This window comes from Delphinus delphis, chromosome 1, assembly GCF_949987515.2.
Source record: "Delphinus delphis chromosome 1, mDelDel1.2, whole genome shotgun sequence".
In the NCBI taxonomy this organism is placed as follows: domain Eukaryota; kingdom Metazoa; phylum Chordata; class Mammalia; order Artiodactyla; family Delphinidae; genus Delphinus; species Delphinus delphis.
In genome coordinates this window covers 138780334-138800641 of record NC_082683.1, presented here as the reverse complement: position 1 = coordinate 138800641, position 20308 = coordinate 138780334, and the positions used below count along the sequence as shown (strand labels likewise).

Below are 20308 nucleotides of genomic sequence, written 5' to 3'. Positions count from 1 at the left end.
AGCCAGTGGTATAATTCAATCCAACTCTGAAGATCTGAGGACCAGGGCAGCTGATGGTGTAAGTCCTGGTCTGAGTCTGAAGTCCAGGAGCACTGATGGCTGAGGGCAGGAGAAGATGGTGTACCAACTCAAGCAAAGACAGCAAATTTGCCCAACCTTCACCTTTTTGATCTATTTAGGCCCTCACTAGACTGGATGATGCCCACCCAAAGTGGTATGGGCAATCTTCTTTATTTCTTCCTTATTCAGCCTACTGATTCAAATGCTAATCTCTTCCAGAAACACCCTCACAGACACACCAAGAAATAATAGTTTACCAGTTATCTGGGCATCTGTTAGTCCAGTCAAGTTGATGCATAAAATTAACCATCACAGTCACTTAACAGATCAACATGTAGATTAAAAACAATACTTGTGCTTCATTTTCCCACCATGTACTGTTTGGGGTTTTTTAACATAAATTTATTTATTTTTGGCTGCATGGGGTCTTCGTTGCTGTGTGCCGGCTTTCTCTGGTTGCATTGAGCAGGGGCTACTCTTTGCTGCTGTGCGCAGGCTTCTCACTGCGGTGGCTTCTCTTGTTGTGGAGCATGGGCTCTAGGTGTGTGGGCTTCAATAATTGTGGCTCGCAGGCTCTAGAGTGCAGGCTCAGTAGTTGTGGCTCACGGGCTTAGTTGCTCCGCGGCATGTGGGATCTTCCCGGACCAGGGTTCGAATCCGTGTCCCCTGCATTGGCAGGCAGATTCTTAACAACTGTACCACCAGGGAAGTCCCTGTGATGAACTTTTAATCTAGTGAGTAAACTGGTTTCCTGAGTCCTGTGTACGGTTCTAGAAAATTAATCAGACCCAAGGAAAGGGTTGAGGAAATCTCTGATTTATAGCCAGCTGGTCAGAAATATAGGTGACAACCTGGACTTGCAATTGACATCAGAAGTAGAGGGACATCTTGTGGGACTGAGCCCTTAACTTGTGGAATCTGATGCCATCTGGGTAGATAGTCAAAATTGAGCTGAACTGTAGGATACCCAGCTGGTGTCCAAGAACTGCTTGGTGGTGTGGGTAGAACGCCCACCCTGCCCTGCCCCCTGCACCCGCCCCAAACACACACAATGGAATTGGTTGCAGAACCTTTTCATAGGCAATAAAAATCATGGAGAAATTTTGAGCTCAAGAATGATATGGTTTCAATTTCCCAGAGCCACTGTAGGAAGAAGCCACAGGATGAACAAAGGAAGACAACATTAGCTTCCAGAGTGTGGTCCAGATACCACGAGGTGAAAAGGGATCTGCACTGTGGTACTGACAGTGATGAGAGTGTTGGAAGAATAAAAGCAGAACAGAGAGAATTTGTGAATTTCTCTCACGGATGACTATCTAGGGAGGGTGCATTCAAAGATGGCTGTGGTTCTGAGCCTGGACTGGGAGAACAGTGTCATCAGGAACAGAAACAGTTTCATCTGGAGAAGAGAGACTTGGTGGAGAACATGATAGATTCAGTTTGGGATATGTTTGGAGGAAGGGATTCTGGCAGAGCAATCAAATGGAACATTTTAGCAGTCAGGCACTTAGAAAGGTAGGCCTGGAACTCTGGAACTCTGGAGCTCCGAAATTTTAAGCAATGATCAGCCACCTTCAACGTTCTTTAAATCATGGTACATGGATAATTAAACCAGGAAAGAGCATTTTTAAACAAACATTCAAGTACTACCTCCTCTCTGGGCTGGCCTGTTTGTCTCAGTAACTACGCCCAGTTAAGAGGGTCTTCCAAGTCTCCTGCCTCTTTGCTCTTCTTAACCAAGGAAAAGGGAAAAAATCCAAAGAATTCTTTCGTAACAGAGAGTAAATGTAGGGTTCAGTGAGTTTACCCTTATTCTTAATAGGCTCTAATTAAATGAGCTAACTGGCCATAGATGGTTAGCATTATACTTTAATTAGTAGAGGCTTAAAAACTCCTCCTTCTGTAAACCTGGTAGGCAAGTATGAGGCCTGCAGCATTTCAACAGGACTCCATCAAAGAGAAAGTTGGTTGGGAGAAGAGCAACTTCTGCATTAGAGGCCGGGGCCCTGTGAATAAAGCTGTAACTATTGGGGTTTCATGGTCCCCAATCTCAATGTTTGGATCCTGTGAAACAGAGTCTACGGTGGGCAGTTTTCCTCAAGCTCCATCCCTACTGTAAGTTACCAGGCTGGCATGAATTTTAATATTAGAATCAGGCTATATTGCTAGAGCTATAGGAGTAATGACTCTCCCTCTGGGTGGGATTTGAACAATCTATCCCTTTCCTAGAAAGTTCTTCTGAGATATTAACATTTTTACATTTTACTATGAAATGAAGACATGAACTCACAGGTGCTAGGATCTTCTTAAGCAATCTGTGCCTCCGTTACTCCGTTTAAAAAATGGATGAGGGCTTCCCTGGTGGCGCAGTGGTTGAGAGTCCGCCTGCCGATGCAGGGGACACGGCTTCGTGCCCCAGTCCGGGAAGATCCCACATGCCACGGAGCGGCTGGGCCCGTGAGCCATGGCCGCTGAGCCTGCGCATCCGGAGCCTGTGCTCCGCAACGGGAGAGGCCACAACAGTGAGAGGCCCGTGTACCGCAAAAAAAAAAAAAAAGGATGAAATATTATTGTATATCTCATGGGATCATGGTGAGGATGGAAGGAGTTAATTTACATATGGCATATTAGGTATTATAGTAATTTATGTATAGAAGAGTGCCTGGTTCATAGTAAGTGCTCAATAAATATTAGATTTTTAATTTTTATCTTAGTAACTCTCATTCAGGGCCCTTCTCTTCTACATTTTTTCCCTGAAAATGTTAATTTTACATTACCTGCATTGTTACTTAAGAGTTCGTTTGAATGCACAGTTCTGGGCCCCAAACTATACCAATGGGATCTCTCTATCCCTGGGAATGGAGCCCAGAAATCTGCCTTTGAACAAGTTTTCTAAGGGATTTTAGTCTCGCTGGAGTTTGAGACCCACCAGTCTACTGGGATTATGTGAAGTATGGATGACATTTCTGCCTTGCCTTCATGTCCTGCTGCCTGGATCAGCTATGGAAGTATTCCATCATCTAGAAACCCAAGACTGAGATGTAATTGTTCAAGGCACGGCGGAGCCTGAGTCAGTATAACGTCAGCAAGATCACTCTGAAGAGCCCCTGAGTCTTGTAAAAATTTCCCTCATGATCTGTTATGATCAATTCCTGGCCTGCAGTCTCTGGAGGGAGCCTCCCACAGACATCAGCTTCCCTAGAAGGAGATCTGTTTAGGGAGCCTGGTGATGCTTTGAATACATCTGTCACCACATCAATCAAGTCAGATCCACAATGTTCACGATTCCTGCTGCTTCCTGGCTGTGAATTATCTGATTCCCTGGCATGTCAGCATATCAAATGATTCATTTTGAATCTCAACCTCACTGGATGTGACATTCGAATTTGACTCCTCTGCGAATCTTTACCCCAGAGCAGCTACCATGTCTCATACGAGAATCTTGCCACATCATCATAGTGATCACAATACAAAATAATGTCCTATTGTTATGACTTTATGGTTGACTGTCCAAAATCTTTCACAGCTATTATCTGACAAGCCTTCGCAATGGGAGTTAGAAAAAACAGGAGTCCCTTCTGCTTCACAGGAAGCAAAACCTCAGGGAGTTTATGTGACTTACCTAAACTCACCTAACAGATTAGAGGCTAACATGACCAGCAATTCTCCATGCTCGCAGCATGGTCTTGTCCTGCTACCCTACATGGTCTCCAGCCGTTGTGTCCTCAGGGTAGAGAAGAAGTGAGGAGCAGTGAATCGGAGTCCATCACTCACTGCTTTGTGATCTTGACAAAACCCACCTCACAGTGGTGAGATAAGGATACAGTGTCAAGCATAAAACTCCATAGGTGCTGCAGGTTAATATCCTCACCAGTATGAATAACTACAGACATCACTGACAGTAAGTGATGGTGGTCCTGACCAAAATGGCTGAAAGGCCATCAGGATCCTGTCTCCACTCTTACATATTCTTTTTGAGAAAGAGGATAATTGGTTATTATGTTCCATTTTTGTCTTCTTTTGCTTTGATAAGGTAGAGAAAACTTCTGGAACGTATTCCCCAGTTTTCAACAACTGTAGACTAAATTATTATATTATATTATACTTGACACAGGGAATTGAGGGGTTTTTTTTCCCCAGAGGACTGAACTTAAGCTATACTCTTGTCCCAAATCAAATGAGTTCAGTTACTCTGTTTTGTTCCAGTAACTTTTTGACCAAATTAAGAAGACATAGTATTCACACACACACACACACACACACACACACACACTAGACTATTACTCAACCATAAAAAGAATGAAATAATGTCATTTGCAGCAACATGGATGGACCTAGAGAATATTATAGTGAAATAAGTCAGACAGTGAAAGACAAATATGATACGATATCATTTATATATGGAATCTAAAAAATAATACAAATGAATTTATATACAGAACAGAAACAGACTCATGGATATATAAAACAAACCTGTGGTGGTTATCAAAAGGGGAGAGGGAGGTGGGGGAAGGACAAATTAGGGGCATGGGATTAACAAATACAAACTTCTGCATGTAAGATAGATAAGCAACAAGGCACAGGGATGCCCATTATCTTGTAATAACCTATAATGGAATAAAATCTGCAAAAATACTGAACCACTATGGTGTGCCCCTAAAACTAACACAATATTGTAAATCAACTATACTTCAATTTAAAAAATTAGGGCTTCCCTGGTGGCGTAGTGGTTGAGAGTCCGCCTGCCGATGCAGGGGACACAGGTTCATGCCCCGGTCCAGGAAGATCCCACATGCCGCGGAGCAGCTGGGCCCGTGAACCATGGCCACTGAGCCTGTGCGTCCGGAGCCTGTGCTCCGCAACGGGAGAGGCCACAACAATGAGAGGCCCACGTACCGCAAAAAAAAAAAAAAAAAAAAAAAATAATAATAATAATAAATTAAAAATGCTGAAAAGATACACTAGATCAGATGAGCAGGTGAGATACGACCAGGCAAGGAAAATATATTAGTTGGATGAATTTCCCAGATACCTGCTTGACCTGGTAAGCTGGTCCCTGACTAATTTCTCAACCACATCTAGAAAGTTAGAATGAAATATTAAATAAAGGAATAAGTAAACATGTTGACACTCAGGGAACAATTTGCCTTAGATGATGTAATTATAACTTTCAGTTAAGTACAATCACAGAGATTTTATGCCTCGTCTCACAATCACTTCCTGCTAACAACAAGTTAATTCATTGCCACTACCTTTGCACCTTTCTGTTCCACATACAACACTCACCAGAACTTAAAAAGTCCTTGGGGGAAACTGAAAAGTGAGGGAGGAGAACGAGTTACCTGTCAGGCTAAGGACCATGGAGGTTCTGAGTGCATAAAAAACCCCAATAGAGGCAACATCATAGAGGATTAGCGTATTAACACAACAACCTGCATTCTCTGTACATCTAATGAGGAAAATCCTCCTCCTGCCTGCCACTGCCCCTCCCCCACCAACTCCCCGAAGCATCTGGTACCCTGGGAATTTGTTCCCACCCAGGCAGGGCAAGTGAAGCCTGACACAAAACACTGTGAGCATCAGAGCGGCCATCTGACATGCAGAGAAATGACCCATGAGGGGAATGTAACCCAAGAAAATAACTCGTGGGAAAACAAAAATATTCCCAGCAGCACTATTTTTAAGGGAAAAAACTATAAAGAACGAAAAAGCAGACAAGTGTATAGAAGCTCCAAAAATACCATGATGGAATACTACACAGCTGATAAAAATAACAAGTTTATGGACTACGAACATGTAGGAATGTTTATATAGAGCCGTGTGAAGTGGAAAGTTACAAATAACAATGTAAAAATTAATTTCTATGACTGTGTTTAAATCCTGAACACTGCTGTAAAAATTCTCACCACCCGAGAGAATAGAATCTTTATGAATTTATCCTATCTCAAATTAAATGGACCACATTACTGCATTTCTCTAGTAAGAACATTCTCTCAGTCTTACAACTTCTACTTACATTTCTTCCACTAGTCTCACACTTCTCAGCTCTCTCATAAGAGAATCCTAGGAGTCGTCTGTGACTCTTGCTCTGCCTGCCTGATTTTGGCAACACAATCCCTCTCCTTTCTTGTGTTCTAGCCACAAGGGCCTGTTGGATCCTTGAATTTGCCAAGTGCTCTGCTGTCTTGAGGTCTTCCATTATGCACTTCCTGCTCCCTAGAAGGCCCTTGCTTTGCATAAGTCAACTCAACCAAGTCTCATAGTTATGCCCCTCCACTGTTATCCACATGCACGTTTCCCTTCATAGCACCTAGCATGCTGTGTAATTATAGATATATTTGCATGACTAGTGGCTTACAATGTCCCCCTCCCCTAAATAAACTGTAAACTCCATGAGGAATCTGGGCTATTTACAATCATATAACTACCTAGCACTTGACAGAGTGACTGGCCCAGACTGGGTGTCTAATAAAACTTTGTGAATGAATGAATGGATGTGTGAATGAATGAATGGATGGATGAATGAATGAAGTGATGTGAATATAATTTTTTTATTGAAGTACAGTTGATGTACAATATTATATAAGTTATAGGTATACAAAATAGTGACATAATTTTTAAAGGTTATACTCCATTTATACTTATTATAAAATATTGGCTAGATATGAATATAATTTAATATTCATTAGGTTTTATTTTTTCCACAAAAATACCATGTAGCATAGACTAATGAAAATGCCTTGCACTCATTCGAGTAGTACTTTCTAATTTCAAAGCATTTTCATATACAATAATACAATTTAAAAATTCTTTAGTATCCTATGAGGTAGACATTATTCCAGCTTCACATTTGAGGAAATGGAGACTTGGGGAAATGAAATAATTGGTCCAAGCTGAACTAAGTGGTAGAGAGAGGTATGGAATCCACACTTGCTTGGATTCAGGCCAGTGACTTGGACCTTCTGCCTCTGTGGCTCCAAGTATGTCACTGTGTCCACTATAGGATGCATTGGGAGCACCAGAGGGCTGGAAAGTGCAGAGGTATTATCCTGGTGGCTACTGATACTTGGGAATGATGGGAGGTGATGGGGCTACAGTCTGGGGAGAGGGTCCTGGCCCTGGCCAGGGAGGGTTGGAGTGATGTGGCAGTGGGCAGTGGGCCACAAATGTGGCTCTCAGGTCACTCTTTCACATGCAACCTGCAGTTGTTCAATGCCTCATTGTCAGTGTTACTCTGGCGATCATGCAATAGGTATATGAAACTATTGATTACTGATAATTGCACAGATGGCTCGGTAGTCATCAAACTCAGATGCAACACAACAGAACCAACAGAGCATGGGCTTGGGGTCCGAACTCCTGGGCTGAATGCCAAAGGTGTGGTCAGAAAGTCAAGTGACACAGAGAAGTCAAGGAGAGTCAACATGGAGATTTCAACACCATCACTCTGGCAAAGCTAGGACCTTATTCATCATATTGTTTGTCCTATCTGAATATTTATAATAATAGAAGCTCAAAGGGCAGAGGGGTGGTGGGAGGGAGTATGATATAAAAAGGCAAGTAACCAAATGAAGGCCTAACCCTGAAGGCAGAAAATCCTTTCTTGGGTCACATGCTATTAGTGCACCCTTTTCATCATTCCAACTTTCACACTGTGTTAAAGCCTTCATCGTCTTTTCAACCCCTGTCTACAGCAGCTTCCCATAAAGAGCCTGATGACAGCTCTGTCTGTTGGGAAAACCACAGCCTCATTTTTCTCTCTCTTCAGAAGAAGAGAGAAAAAAACCTTAGAACTGTGATACTTGCCACCACTTAACAAGGTGGGCTTGCAAGGCCAGCAGTGGAGAGGCTGGTTATTTCTTCCCTGACAGCATCTGTAATTCCAGCAGCTGCCTCTAGGCAAATGGCAGGTGGTGCCTGACGTTGATTGCACAGGCCCAAAGCCGAGATTCACCCCAAACAAGTATAACTAAAACAAATCAGGAGTTGAATGTTCATTGCCCTTCTCACGCTTTTTGAATTATTAAATTACTAAATTTTTTGCATTATGCTTTTGTATTACTAAAACAATACTACAGTTATTATTAATAACGTAATTACTTGAGAGGAACACTGTAACATTGAAACAAATCCAATAATAAATATAGCTACCATTTTTAACACCTTGTCTATGTTACATTTTTCATTTTTCACAATAACCTTTTTACTAGCAAGGAAAATGAGATTCAGACTTACCCAGTAGGGTGCGAAGTTGGAAGTTAGGAGATTAAGTCTGTTCCCAACTATGTTATTAATTAGCTGTGTGGCCACAGGCAAGTCTAGTTACCTCTCTGGGCTTCGATTTCCCTTCTGGAGACAGAAAATGAGTGCGTTAGACTTGCAGATGGTGCAGGTACCTTCTTGCTTTAAGTGTCTTCAGGCTGAATCTTATTGCTTTCTTTCATCAATGATTGTTCTAGTTCTTGTTTCGGGTTTTAGGTTTTTTCTTTCCTAATCCCCATAGTTTTCTCATCATCCAACTCTCAGCTTATCATCTCTCAGTGAGATTTCATTGACCAATCCTGCTAAAATAGCTTGTCCAGCCTCCCACTCTTTATTACAAAGTCGAAACACCTTGGCATGACACACACAACTGCCACAGATTGGCCCCAATTTTCTCCTCCGGAACCTAGTAAACAGTCAATGAATATTTGTTGATTGAATTTATAAATAAATCCAATTTATTAAAAGTTCTTTTGATTCTGTCACAGAAACCCTAGAATTGTGCTGTCCAATATGGTAGTCAATAGCCACATATAGCTATTTAAATTTAAATTAAAAGTTCAGTTCCTCAGTCTCACTGGCCACCTTTCAAGTATTCAATGCTGTATGTGGCTAGCGGCTAGTGTAACGGACAGTGCAGAATAAAACACGTCCATCATCGCAGAAAGTTCTACTGGGGAGTGCTGGTCTAAATTCTGGCCCTTTCTCTCCAACCCTACCGTGATTCCTCACCTGGATTCTTATAACAGTCTCCTAAGTGGCCTGAGAGTAGCCTCCTCCCGTGCTAGTCCATTCTCCACTCTGCCTCATTCATTTAGTTCATTTATTCATGCAGCAAATATTTAAGGAGGACCTTATACATGCCAGGTCTTCACAGGAGACCAAGCAGGGCATGAGTCAGACCTAGTCCTGCCTCTGTGAACTTACAGGCTGGAGATAATGTGTGTATGTCATTCTCACGCTTCAAAACTAATGTTGGGTCCTCTACCAAAGTACTCTACAGTGTTGTTCCTAGAATTCTGGGCTCTGGGGGATACAGCAGACAGAGTCAACTCTGCTCTCAAGAGGGGGTTAACTGATAGAGAGGTTCCTGTGTGTGTGTGCGTGTGTGTGTGTGCATGTGTGTGTGTGTAAAATGGCAGGAGGGCCCATGGGCTGCACTTCTGCCTTCTAGCCCTTGAGCTGGAGGACAAATGGCCTCTTCGTGCACTAAGGTCTCAGTTTCAGCTCTCCCTTATCACTGCTCCTGCGTGTTCTGTACCTGGTCCTCTACCATATTGCTCTAATGCTGTCCCCTGTCCTCTGCATACCCTTCTTTCAGTGGGATTTTATTTCTCTTACCCTGAACTCTCATTCATCCTACCAAACCCACTTCAAGTATCATTTTCTGTGAACTCCTTCCCGGCAACCCCAGATAAGCGAGGGGATCCTTGTCCTGTGTGCCCATAGCTACTTCTTATTCATCATCATAGCCTCAATGCCTGAAATATAATAAGTCCCCAATAAATGACAGATGATTAATGAATGATGATTGGACGAATACATAAGTGAATAAATGTATGAATATTATGAAAGTGCCTGGCCTGTCTGCAGTTCCCCGGGGAGGATGCATTGGTTCTCAAACTTCAAAGTGGAATAAAAAGACCATAAGTATCTACTTACTCTTTTCAAAGAGAAAATGTTATTTTTCTTAACATTCATACTTTTAACCTGCTCTAAATATCCCTTCTGTTCTTTTTTCCTAGAGAAGATTTTTTTCTGTCTCTGCGAGCCTTCCTTTGTGACTACCCAAAACTCAAGGATCAAATACTTCATTTCTAAATGCCATGTGTCACAGGCAGCTCTTTCTTCTGATTGGGGAGTGACCTCAGTGCTGCCAGAGTGCTTGCCATTCCTCCCAACTTTCATGTTTACGACTGCTGTCAAAACTGTCGTGCGTAAGATATAAAATTTCTTCATTAAGCATGAGTACACCACTATGTGAGTGTTTTATAAACCAATCTGAAGCAGGCCTAAAATTTCTTAATTTTTCTCAGACCTTTAAAAACACAATCAAACCAAAGAGAAACCTCATGAAATAATCCCACAGAGGTTCCCTCCAGGTGCCCTAGGGTGACCGTCTGATCACCCAACCATTATTGTTATTTCTATGGTTTCTATGAAACCCCTCAACAAGCCACTTCAACAAACCAGATATTAATTAACCTTCAGTTAGCTTGCAAACATTCTGAGATTCAAATTGTTTTTCTTGATACTTCAGCATATTTTAAGCGAGCAGATTAATCTTCCTCACATCTGCCCCTCCACATGACTCTGCAGACACGTCATCTGAGATGGGAACCTGGGTGTCTTCACCAAAAGTACACAACCCCAGCTGCTTCTCACTTTCCCTAGCGGCCTGAGCTCTGTTTCTTTCATTATAGGCTGGGGAAGAAAAATTGAGTTGGAAATACATCTATAATTACACTTCTTGGAATTACTTCAGTTAAATTTGTTAGTATCAATTACACAGGAGAAATATTTCATCCTTAGAAAATCCTAGTTGCTAAAATCTTCTACTAGTCACTTAATCAGCAATACTCAGAGAAAAAGCCACATCCAGCCCTTGCACATCTAAGATTTTGGTACACAAAATTATAATCCTTGAGTTTTTTAGATTACTTTCTGGTAAACTCCTGTTCTGATTTTATCAATAGAAATGATCCAGTAATGTGCATTGTTGTGATCAAGGCTACGTAAAGGGGGTCAGGTGTGCGTGTGTGTGTGTGCATGTGTGTGTGTGTGTGTGTGTATGTCTGTGTGTGCTATCCTCAGGGTATCAGTACATATCACACCAGATCAATAAAGGAGTTTTTGCAAAAAATAAAGGCTTGCCAGAGGCTCTGGAATTCCCAACTATGACTTACAACAGAGGAATTCCTTCCCAGATTGTGAAAACTTTGTTGACTTTTAACTACTAAAAAGAACTGATCTTAATGTGAGGGAAATGTTGTGGGTTTCTTAGGAAAAACTGTTGTGTAAATATAGTGGTTCTGTCTTATTATCTTGGCTTAGCCTGGAAAAGCAGAAGCTAACATAGATGCATTAACCTTTCTCAAGTATAGATAGAGGTTTAATGAGGACACTGGACGTTTGCTGTCCATTTCAAGGAAGATCAAATAAGAAAAAATGGACTTAAGTTTCAACCAGAGAGAGTATGATCAGGCTTGAGCGAGAGCTTGTTGATTAGACAGCTGGTTTATGCAGCTTCTCTAAAGAGGAGCAGGGGATTTAACAAGTACTTACTGGGTGTCTATTGCATAGAAGGCTTAGGTTGTGGAGGATGAAAAGAAAAGCAAGGTACGTTCAGTCTCTGCCCTTTAGGAGGTCACAATCTAGTTGGAGAGAGGAGAGAATTACTCACAAAATGACGGGTAATATAGAATAATAATGCAAGATATGGCTTGAGACAGTATACACAAGGGCCAAGGGAGTATGGGAGTTGAGCACTCTGAGCATTCTGAGTCCAGGATAGGGAGAGATCCCCACGGGCTGAAGCAACTGGAAAATCTTGGTATTAAGCCTTGGAGGATGGAAAGGGTTTTGTGAAGAGGAGAGAAGGAGGAGAAGCAGGAAGGGTATTTCCAGAGAGGTTACCAGATATTTTGAAAATAAGCTTGAAGAACAAATACATAATTGTACTTATATAAGGTACCTAGAGTAGCCAAATTTTAAAAAGACAAAAAGTAGAATGATGGTTGCCTGGGGGAGGGCAAAGTGGGGAATTTATTCTTTAATGGGTACAGAGTTTCAGTATGGGAAAATGAAGTCTTTCTAGAGATAGAAGATGATTGCACAACCATGAATGTATTTAATGACACTGAACTGCATGCTTAAAATGGTTAAAATGGTAAATTTATATTATACCCATTTTACCACAATTTTTAAAAATTGAGATAGATTTTTAGATAGAGTTTTGAGAGGATGAGTTTATATTGAACTTGTGAGGTCTCTTCTTTTATGACTCCATGTTAACTGTATGTGTGGCCCATGTGACAGCAAGTGTGAAATTATTAAATATAATCCATCCCTGGGCTGTTGCACTTTAAAGGTATTTGATGGTTGTGGTCATCTTGGTCTGTTGAGGTTGCTGTAACAGAGTATCATAGACTGGATGGCTTACAGAAATGCATTTCCCACAGTTCTGGAGGCTGAAAGACTGAGGTCAGGGCACCAGCATGATCAGGTCCTCTTCTGGTTTCAGACTTTTCCTTGTATCCTCACATGGCAGAAAGAGAGGAAGCAAGCTCTCTCTTGAGTCTCATAAGGGCACTAATCCCATTTGTGAGGGCTCCATCCTTGTGATCTCATCTAATCCTAATTACCTCCCAAAGGCCCCACACCATCTTCTGATATCCTCACACTGGGGTATAGGTTTTCAACATATGAATTCAGTCCATAACAGTGGTTGACTACCTAGCAGCTTTTCCCCTCCTTCTTCTTTACACACAGAAGTCCACTTCCACTAGAGAGGCCAGTTACTTTCCCAGCTTCACCATAGGTAGAACATAGGCATGTGACCCTATCCTGACCCTTGATACTAAGGAGAAATCTGCCAGGGGGTAAAATTTTGGAAAAAATTTTCCTCCCTATTTAAAAAAGAGATAAAACTCGAATGGTGTGCACTTTCTCCCTGTCTTCCTTTGGATATTTTTGTGAAGACATAATGCTTAATGCTAGATGGCTAACCTACATCCATATGGGAGAGCCTAAAGAATGACAGATAAGTCAATATGGAATCTTTACTACCTTGTTACTATATTAATCACCCTCATAAAATAGATTCCTCCTTGTTTAAGTTAATATTAGTTAAGTATTTGTTTATTTGCAGCCAAGATGATTCCAATGGACTATGGTATTACAAAGACAGCCCTACAACACATTGCAGGAAATTCGTATACTGCTGGAGATTGTTCTTCCCTTAAAAAATGCGTCTGTTATAATTTTCTTCCATTACATGACAGGCAAAATAAAGAACATAAAGAGCAGGACAAGAAGAATAGCTAGTTCTGGGTTTGGAAAGGCATAGGACCATCAGCAAATAAGCTGGTAGTAAACAAAGTAAATAGCCAGTATTTTGCCACACACTGGAAAGAATCACATTCTCCTTTGTATCTGAGAAAGGTTGTATTTAAAGGGAACATTGGGTAAAAGTATAAACAAAGACTGAGAACTCTCTGAAAACAGTAAGGGTCTAGAAGCAAGAAAGCAATAACCCAGTGCAGATCAGAGCAGGATACTAACAGTGTAGCCTAAGAAGAGGGTCAGTGGAATCCAGAAGACAAACCTAAGGTCTGCATCAGACCACTGTCTTCTCTCAGCTCAGCTCTATAGGTTTCAGTAATTCTCAACTAAGCTTTCTGCTTTTCTTAGTAAGACCCAAGTTAAAGTGCCCCTCAACATACTGCTACATATAGATACAAGGTCTGCATGGGTCTGCTCTGATTTGAAATAAAGATTCTGACACTCTTTTGTCAGATTTTTCTACCAAGATGAACATCTTCCTGGGGGTACTGAAATTTAGATATTTATTAAGCACTTTTATTAGCTGGTGGTATTATAGCTACTTCCAAAGTTGATTAAACAGACACAGCCAAGGAAGGGAGGATGGCTCCATCTGTCCATTAATGATGCTGGCAGCCCTGAGCAAGAGATCCAGGCATGGGGCAATCTGTCATATCCCAGTTATGAATGTCCTGTGGTGCTTTTAACGGGAACCAAGGTGCTGCACTAGGCAGCTGTCCCCTAAGAATAAGACTCCTTGATCTGAGGCAACTAGAATTAAACCACTTACTTCTCCAGAAAAAAAGAAGTGGACTCCATGATATGGTCTACCTCCTTTCCCATTGTTCACACACTAGTTTTTTAAAAAGGGAAACTTGAGTTCCCCGAAAGGAAGCTGATCCTAATGTTTGGCAAAGCATTATGTTTAAAGAAAAACCCACAAAACTCAGAGCTGTGAATGAATGACACAAATGTCCTCATAAAACTGCAGCCCATGTGAAATATGGCTGATCCAACACATCAGGAATTAGCGAGTCTTCCCACAAGGCCCAGCTTGCTCTAAGGCTAAAAATGGAATGAGAAACACCAACTCATATCATCTAATCTGATCAAGGGCAGAGTCTTTGGGCTATTCTCTCAGCATTCAAGGAATGTGCTATTATTCCCCTGATAGCACACAAACTCTCCATGAGTTGCAGAGTCCCAGTGGAGATGTAAGTGTTTTGCCTCTGGTGAAAATGAACTTCCATGGAAAATGTGACACAAACACTACCTTTTGGGTCTCAAATGAATCAGATCTTATGCCAGAAAGACTTTTCTCATTAAAACTGTACTTTGGGGAAGTGGTTCTCAAAGGGCTTGTGGGGCTTCCTGATGGTCCTCCAGGGCAGGAGTGGCCCAGGAGTCCTCAACTCCTGGGCCACAGACCGGTACTGGGCCACAGCCTGGTAGGAACCGGGCTGCAGAGCCCGGTCAGTGGCAGGGCAGTGAGCAAAGCTTCATCTGCCGCTCCCCCATCGCTGGCACTACCACCTGAAACACCCTCCCCACCCACCCCGGTCCGTGGAAAAATTGTCTTCCATGAAACCGGTCCCCGGTGTCAAAAAGGTTGGGGACTGCTGCCCTAGGGCCTGACTGCTCCCCCAACCCCTACCCCGTGACCTGTTCTGTTTTACTCAGGTTTAAAAAGGGGGAAAATATAGAGCAGTGGGAAGAGTAAGGTCTGGGGAGTCAGATCTGTGATTAAATTTTAAGCTTGCTACTTCCTCACTGTGTGATATTGGACACATTCACTAATTCCTCTGAGCATCTTAGAGGGTTGATGTGAGCCAATATATGTAACGTACCTAAGAAAACACAAAGGATCAGATTGTTAAAGCATACTCATAAGAATAGATCTTACCCAGTGTCAAGCTTTACTAATAACATCAGTGAAACAGGTCATTGCAAGGTTCAGATAAAGCAATGAGTGGTCTGAGACTAATGCAGCTGCCCAGGCCCTTTTATGCCACATCAAGATATTCTCTTGCCCAGATGAACATAGAAAACCTTTAAGCCATATATATGGCCACATCACCTACACGGAAAAGAGTCATTGGGAAGTACCTTCCTATTTATATTCAGATAGTTACCTAATTTACTTTACTTTTTCCCAGAAACCATGCTCAACGTATCCATAGGTTATAGATTTGTAACAAATGAGCAACCCAGGCAGATCAGGTAGCTCCTTATAAAAGCATTTCATAGATAAGGATCCTGCAACTAGCAAACATCATTAGTATGCTTAGTTGGATGTCTATCATTAGCATGCTTACATGAAGATTTGACTGCGTTACCTTCCTTCTGTCTTTCCCATGGGCTTCCCCCCAGTAAAGAGGGAGGATGGGTTGTAGGCCTATAGTTAAACACTTCCTGCCTAGAACGTAACCCAGACTGGAACTTGACAGATAGTAGCTTTTATCACATTATGAAGAATAATAACTACAATATGACTGTGCTTACTGTACTTCTATTTCTTCCCGACTTTCCAGGTCTCGCCTAATTCAGCCTCTCTCTTTCATCTAGGCCTCACCTGTCCAATTGTGTGCAATTCTCACCTCAGCCTTTTCTCCCCTTATTCCATTCTACTGGCTCTACCCATCTTTCAAGGACAGTCAAGAGCCCCTTCCTCCTGAAAACATCCATGTCTACTTCTGCCCTCTGATCTCACCCTTTCTACCATCTCTAATCCACGACCTAACACTAAGTTTAGAGTGTCTTACATCATTCTGTTTCTTACTTTCGTATGTATGACAGTTTTCTTTCTCTAAATAGGTTATAAATCCTAGGAGAGCTGAGAACTCTAACTTGCTCTGAGTCACTTATACCAGGAAACATTGCTTGATCCACCTCCCCAACAGACGTGGTCCCACGTTATTGACCCCATCAACACCCCACTTCCCATACTGTGAGGTTATCATAATTTCTTGTAATTCCAGATTTAATTGTTTCTCTTTAAGGGCAACAAGCTCCTGGAAGACAGGGTCATGTCTCTTTTGCTCACTCTTATAAACCTAGTGCCGGATACAGCACCTGGCAAGGAGGAGGTAATTAATAAGTATTTGTTGAAGAACCTGGTTTTCTAGTGGTAGAACTAGGTGGAGCAAGGAGGTCCATTAATGTATACAGTGAACATATTGAGCACCTACTCTGCATACTCAGGGTGCAGAGATGAATAAGACATGATTTCAGTCATCTAATGTCTAGCCTGAGAAAGTTTGAGTCAACTTCTTTACCACCACTATCTGGGTCTATAGATATGTAAAAAAATGTTAAGCAGATAAAGTCAAAACCAAATCCCATTAGTTAAGCCCAATGAGTTAATGGGAAGAAAGTAGAAAAAATAGGGGAATGTAGCTCTAGAGGGGTGTGGGTGCTCTCAGGAAGACTTCCTGCTCCCACTGCCTCTTCTTCCTCCCCAATGGCCATCGTACAAGTTTTACCACTGGCCTCAATTCATGTGAAATCCTTACAGCAATCCTTAAATTGAGCTTTAACTTAGTAAATAGACAGTTGTGTAGGTATACGCTAGGGCACCTTTCTGGATACCTTTTTTTAGAATGACACAATCTGAATAGCATTCCGACTTGTTTATAGCAGATTTTGGCCACCAACGTAAAGCTACATGCTAATTAACTATATTGTTCAAACCAGATAATAATATATACTTCATTTTGTCCATCTTAATATCACCCTATGTAGTAAAAGACATCATCTTATCGTTGCTTTTCCTAAATCAACAACTTTCATAGGTTTGGTACAAGGTCAGTCCATTCCTTAGTCTTCTGAGAAATAAGGGAATCAGTGAATTTGGCATTTTTTAGTTGTATCTTATGAAAGCTAAAGAGAAACTCCAGTGGACCAATCTCTCAATTCCTCCTGGGAAGAGGGGTTGGGATTATGGAATGGTGGCAAATGGATTCATATGATATTTTCTCCAGTATGTAAGGTGATTCCCTTCCTCCCTCCCTCTTTTCCTTCCATCCATTCTGAGCCAAGTGATTACACAGTGCTGCTCAATATGAGAAAGTTCCTTCCACTCAGGCTTTCACCTTCCGAGGCTGCTTCTTGGTGCCCAAGCTAAAGCCGTCTGCAGTCTACACCGACATCCCTAGCTGCCTTCGGCCATATATTAAAAAGATTGATTCTTTCACAAGCAATCAGCTAGCTGCTGCTTTTTCCCCATTACATTTGCCCTCCCACTAAGGGGCTTCTCTTCTTCTTCCCTCCTGGAAGGTGAGCTCCATATCCCTTGGTACTCTCTTCAAAGCCTTTTTCCATGCTCCGTCCTCCTCTTCCACAATGTGTTAGTAATTATTTCTCTGCTCTCCCACTAAACTGGAGCTCTTTGAAGGCAGGATCTGTGTCTCATTTGCCTTAGCATATCCAGTGGCTTCAAGAGGGCCTGGCACATGGTGAGTATTGAGTAAATGTTTGGATTTAATGAATACATTGAATCAACGTTGAATCAGAGAACAAATACTTAGCATCTGGGAGATACAAAAAGCAGTAGGTTTAATGATTCATATTCGAGTACTTCATCCATCTGTGACAGAGGAATAAATGGCAAGGGATCCTATAGGCTACAACACCCTTCTGGGTGAAGCCAGGGTCGGTGGAGAGGCAGTAGCAAGAAAGAACAATAGAAATTTGATCTGTGTCTTTTGTAGTCTCTGGGGACAGCAGGACAACACTGATTTAAAGAGAAATTTGAGGGGGAAAAAAAAAAAAACCCAGACAAAAGAACCCCTTCAACTGGTTTCAATTTAGCCAATGTAACCCCCTTCCCATTTATCAGGACTCAGAACTTTTTTTTTTTCTCTTTCCACACCACTTAGAACTCTGACCAATGATCTCAGATGGTTCTTTTTTCCCACATAGATTTTAGTACCATCTCTAATGCATTCATTTGGATTAAAAATAAAGACAAAAAGAATTACAGTAGCTTAAGAGGCCTCTTCTGTCCCCTCCCCGATCTGTCCATAGGAGGTCCGAAGCCCAGAAGTCTACTTGGAGGGCCCTGGTGGAGGCGTCCTGAGGAATGTAAACAGCATTATGAAACCAGAACCTCAGAGTTTTGGTGAGAGAATGGAGTTTTGGGAGGTCCCTCTCCCTGATGTGTCCATGAGTCAGAGTTAGCTATGCTTCTAAGAGACAGAACAGCCATTAATCAAGGCCAACTTGAAGGAAAATATGTCTTGTACTGTAAGCTAAACTCCACAATTCCTAAAATGGACCAGTCTGGCCTGCCTCCAGACTGCACAACCTAAACTAAAGAGAGAGTGGAACAAATGCAATTATCATATTTTATTAGTGCCCCCCTGTGCACTGTCCTGGTCTCAGGCACCTGGCCATCGAAGACATTCTCTTAGCTCAGCCTCAGGATGCAGACATTTGCCTGATGGATAAGTAGTTGGCAAAAGCACATTAAGTTCCTCAGAGGAAAGATGCACTCATATTATTTGACCCAAATCATTATGACTTATATACAGAAATAGGATTGGAAGATTTCAGGGAGTGTGGTTTGCTTTCTTTCTGAAGTCCTCAATTTCTCATCGGAAGCTTAACATGGATTTGCAACTGTTTGGTACAGGATTTCTAGAATTCTCTTTCTCTCCTAGAAGGGTGGGTATTTTATTAGAAGCAATAGTAATAGCAATAGCTACACTTAATGACTCTCCACCTTGTGTCAGGTGCCACAGCAAAGCCCTTTATATGAGTTACTTCTGTATTAGTTTGCTAGGGCTTCCATAACAAAATCTACAGCCTGTGGGGCTTAAGTAACAGAAATTAATTTTCTCACAGTTCTGGAAGCTAGAAGTCCAAGATCAAGCTGCCAGAAAATTTAGTTTCTGGTGAGGCCTCTCTTCCTGGCTTGCAGATGGTACTTTCTCACTGTGTCCTCACATGCCTTTTTTCTGTGCACACAAGGAGAGACAGAGAAAGATCCCTGGTGTCTCTTCCTCTTCTTATAAGGACATTAATCCTATTGAATTAAGGCCTCACCCTATGACCTCATTTTAATCTGATTACCTCCTTATAGGGCCTAACTCCAAATACAGTCACACCAGGGCTTAGAGCTTCAACATATGAATTTTGGCGGAACACAATTCAGTTCATAATAACCTCACTGAGTCCTCTCCACAAGCTTGGGAAGTCAGGGGCATTCTCTACCTTCTATTGCTAAATAAATTGAGGGTTAAGTAATTTGCCCAAAGTCTCACTGCCAATAAGTAACTTGTTGGTGTTGGTGTTGCTTGTTTTTATAGAAGGAGAAGTGGAAATACACAGAGCTCATTGGTATGAATGTAGGGTTGCTAGTAGAAAAGTCAGAAAGGAACTGGCAGGTGGAAGCAAGAGCAAAGCACTGAATTCACTGGGATAGAGCCTTTCGCTTCAAGGCTCTGTAAGAGCAAGAAGCTAGGCCATAGGAAAGGCCAGACATGGCCTCCAGTGCTGCAGAAACTGAAGAAGGGATTAAGAACTTGGCGTCCAGCAGATCACCGCCTGAAAGGAGAATGTAAAGTGTGTGAAAAGCCTGGTGGTTCAACTGCGTGAACATGAAGACCAGGAGAGTCTCGACTGGGGTTGGTTCCAAAATACTGCTTTCCCCTGCATTCATAAGGGTTTCATAGGCTCAGGTATACACAGCACAAGGAGAAAATATATTTTAAAATGAAATATTTCTTTCTGGGAAAAAAAAGAAAGATGAGTTTAGTTAGACGAGTCACTGGTCATTGTGCTGAGCTCCGAATACTAAGACAAGAAGATGTGGTCACTATCTTCCGGGCACTCACAGTCTCGGCAGCGGTGAAGGGAGTCTTCCTTTCCGGGCCCCCTGATCTGGATACAACTGGGAAGTAGGAAATTGTCCCTTTGGGCTCCTTCCTTCTCTGAGTCACAC

At 42.0% G+C, this 20308-nt stretch overlaps 1 protein-coding gene across 3 annotated transcripts in view; it reads right to left on the bottom strand.

Annotated features, from left to right (window-relative positions):
- Positions 1–20308, bottom strand: part of TSEN15 (tRNA splicing endonuclease subunit 15) — a 114216-nt gene that overhangs the window by 36870 nt on the left and 57038 nt on the right. For all 3 annotated transcript variants that reach the window (XR_009522553.1, XR_009522552.1, XR_009522554.1), the window contains exon 7: positions 8296–8409. The gene's annotated coding sequence lies outside the window, so the exon portion shown is untranslated. The remainder of the gene's footprint in view (positions 1–8295; positions 8410–20308) is intronic.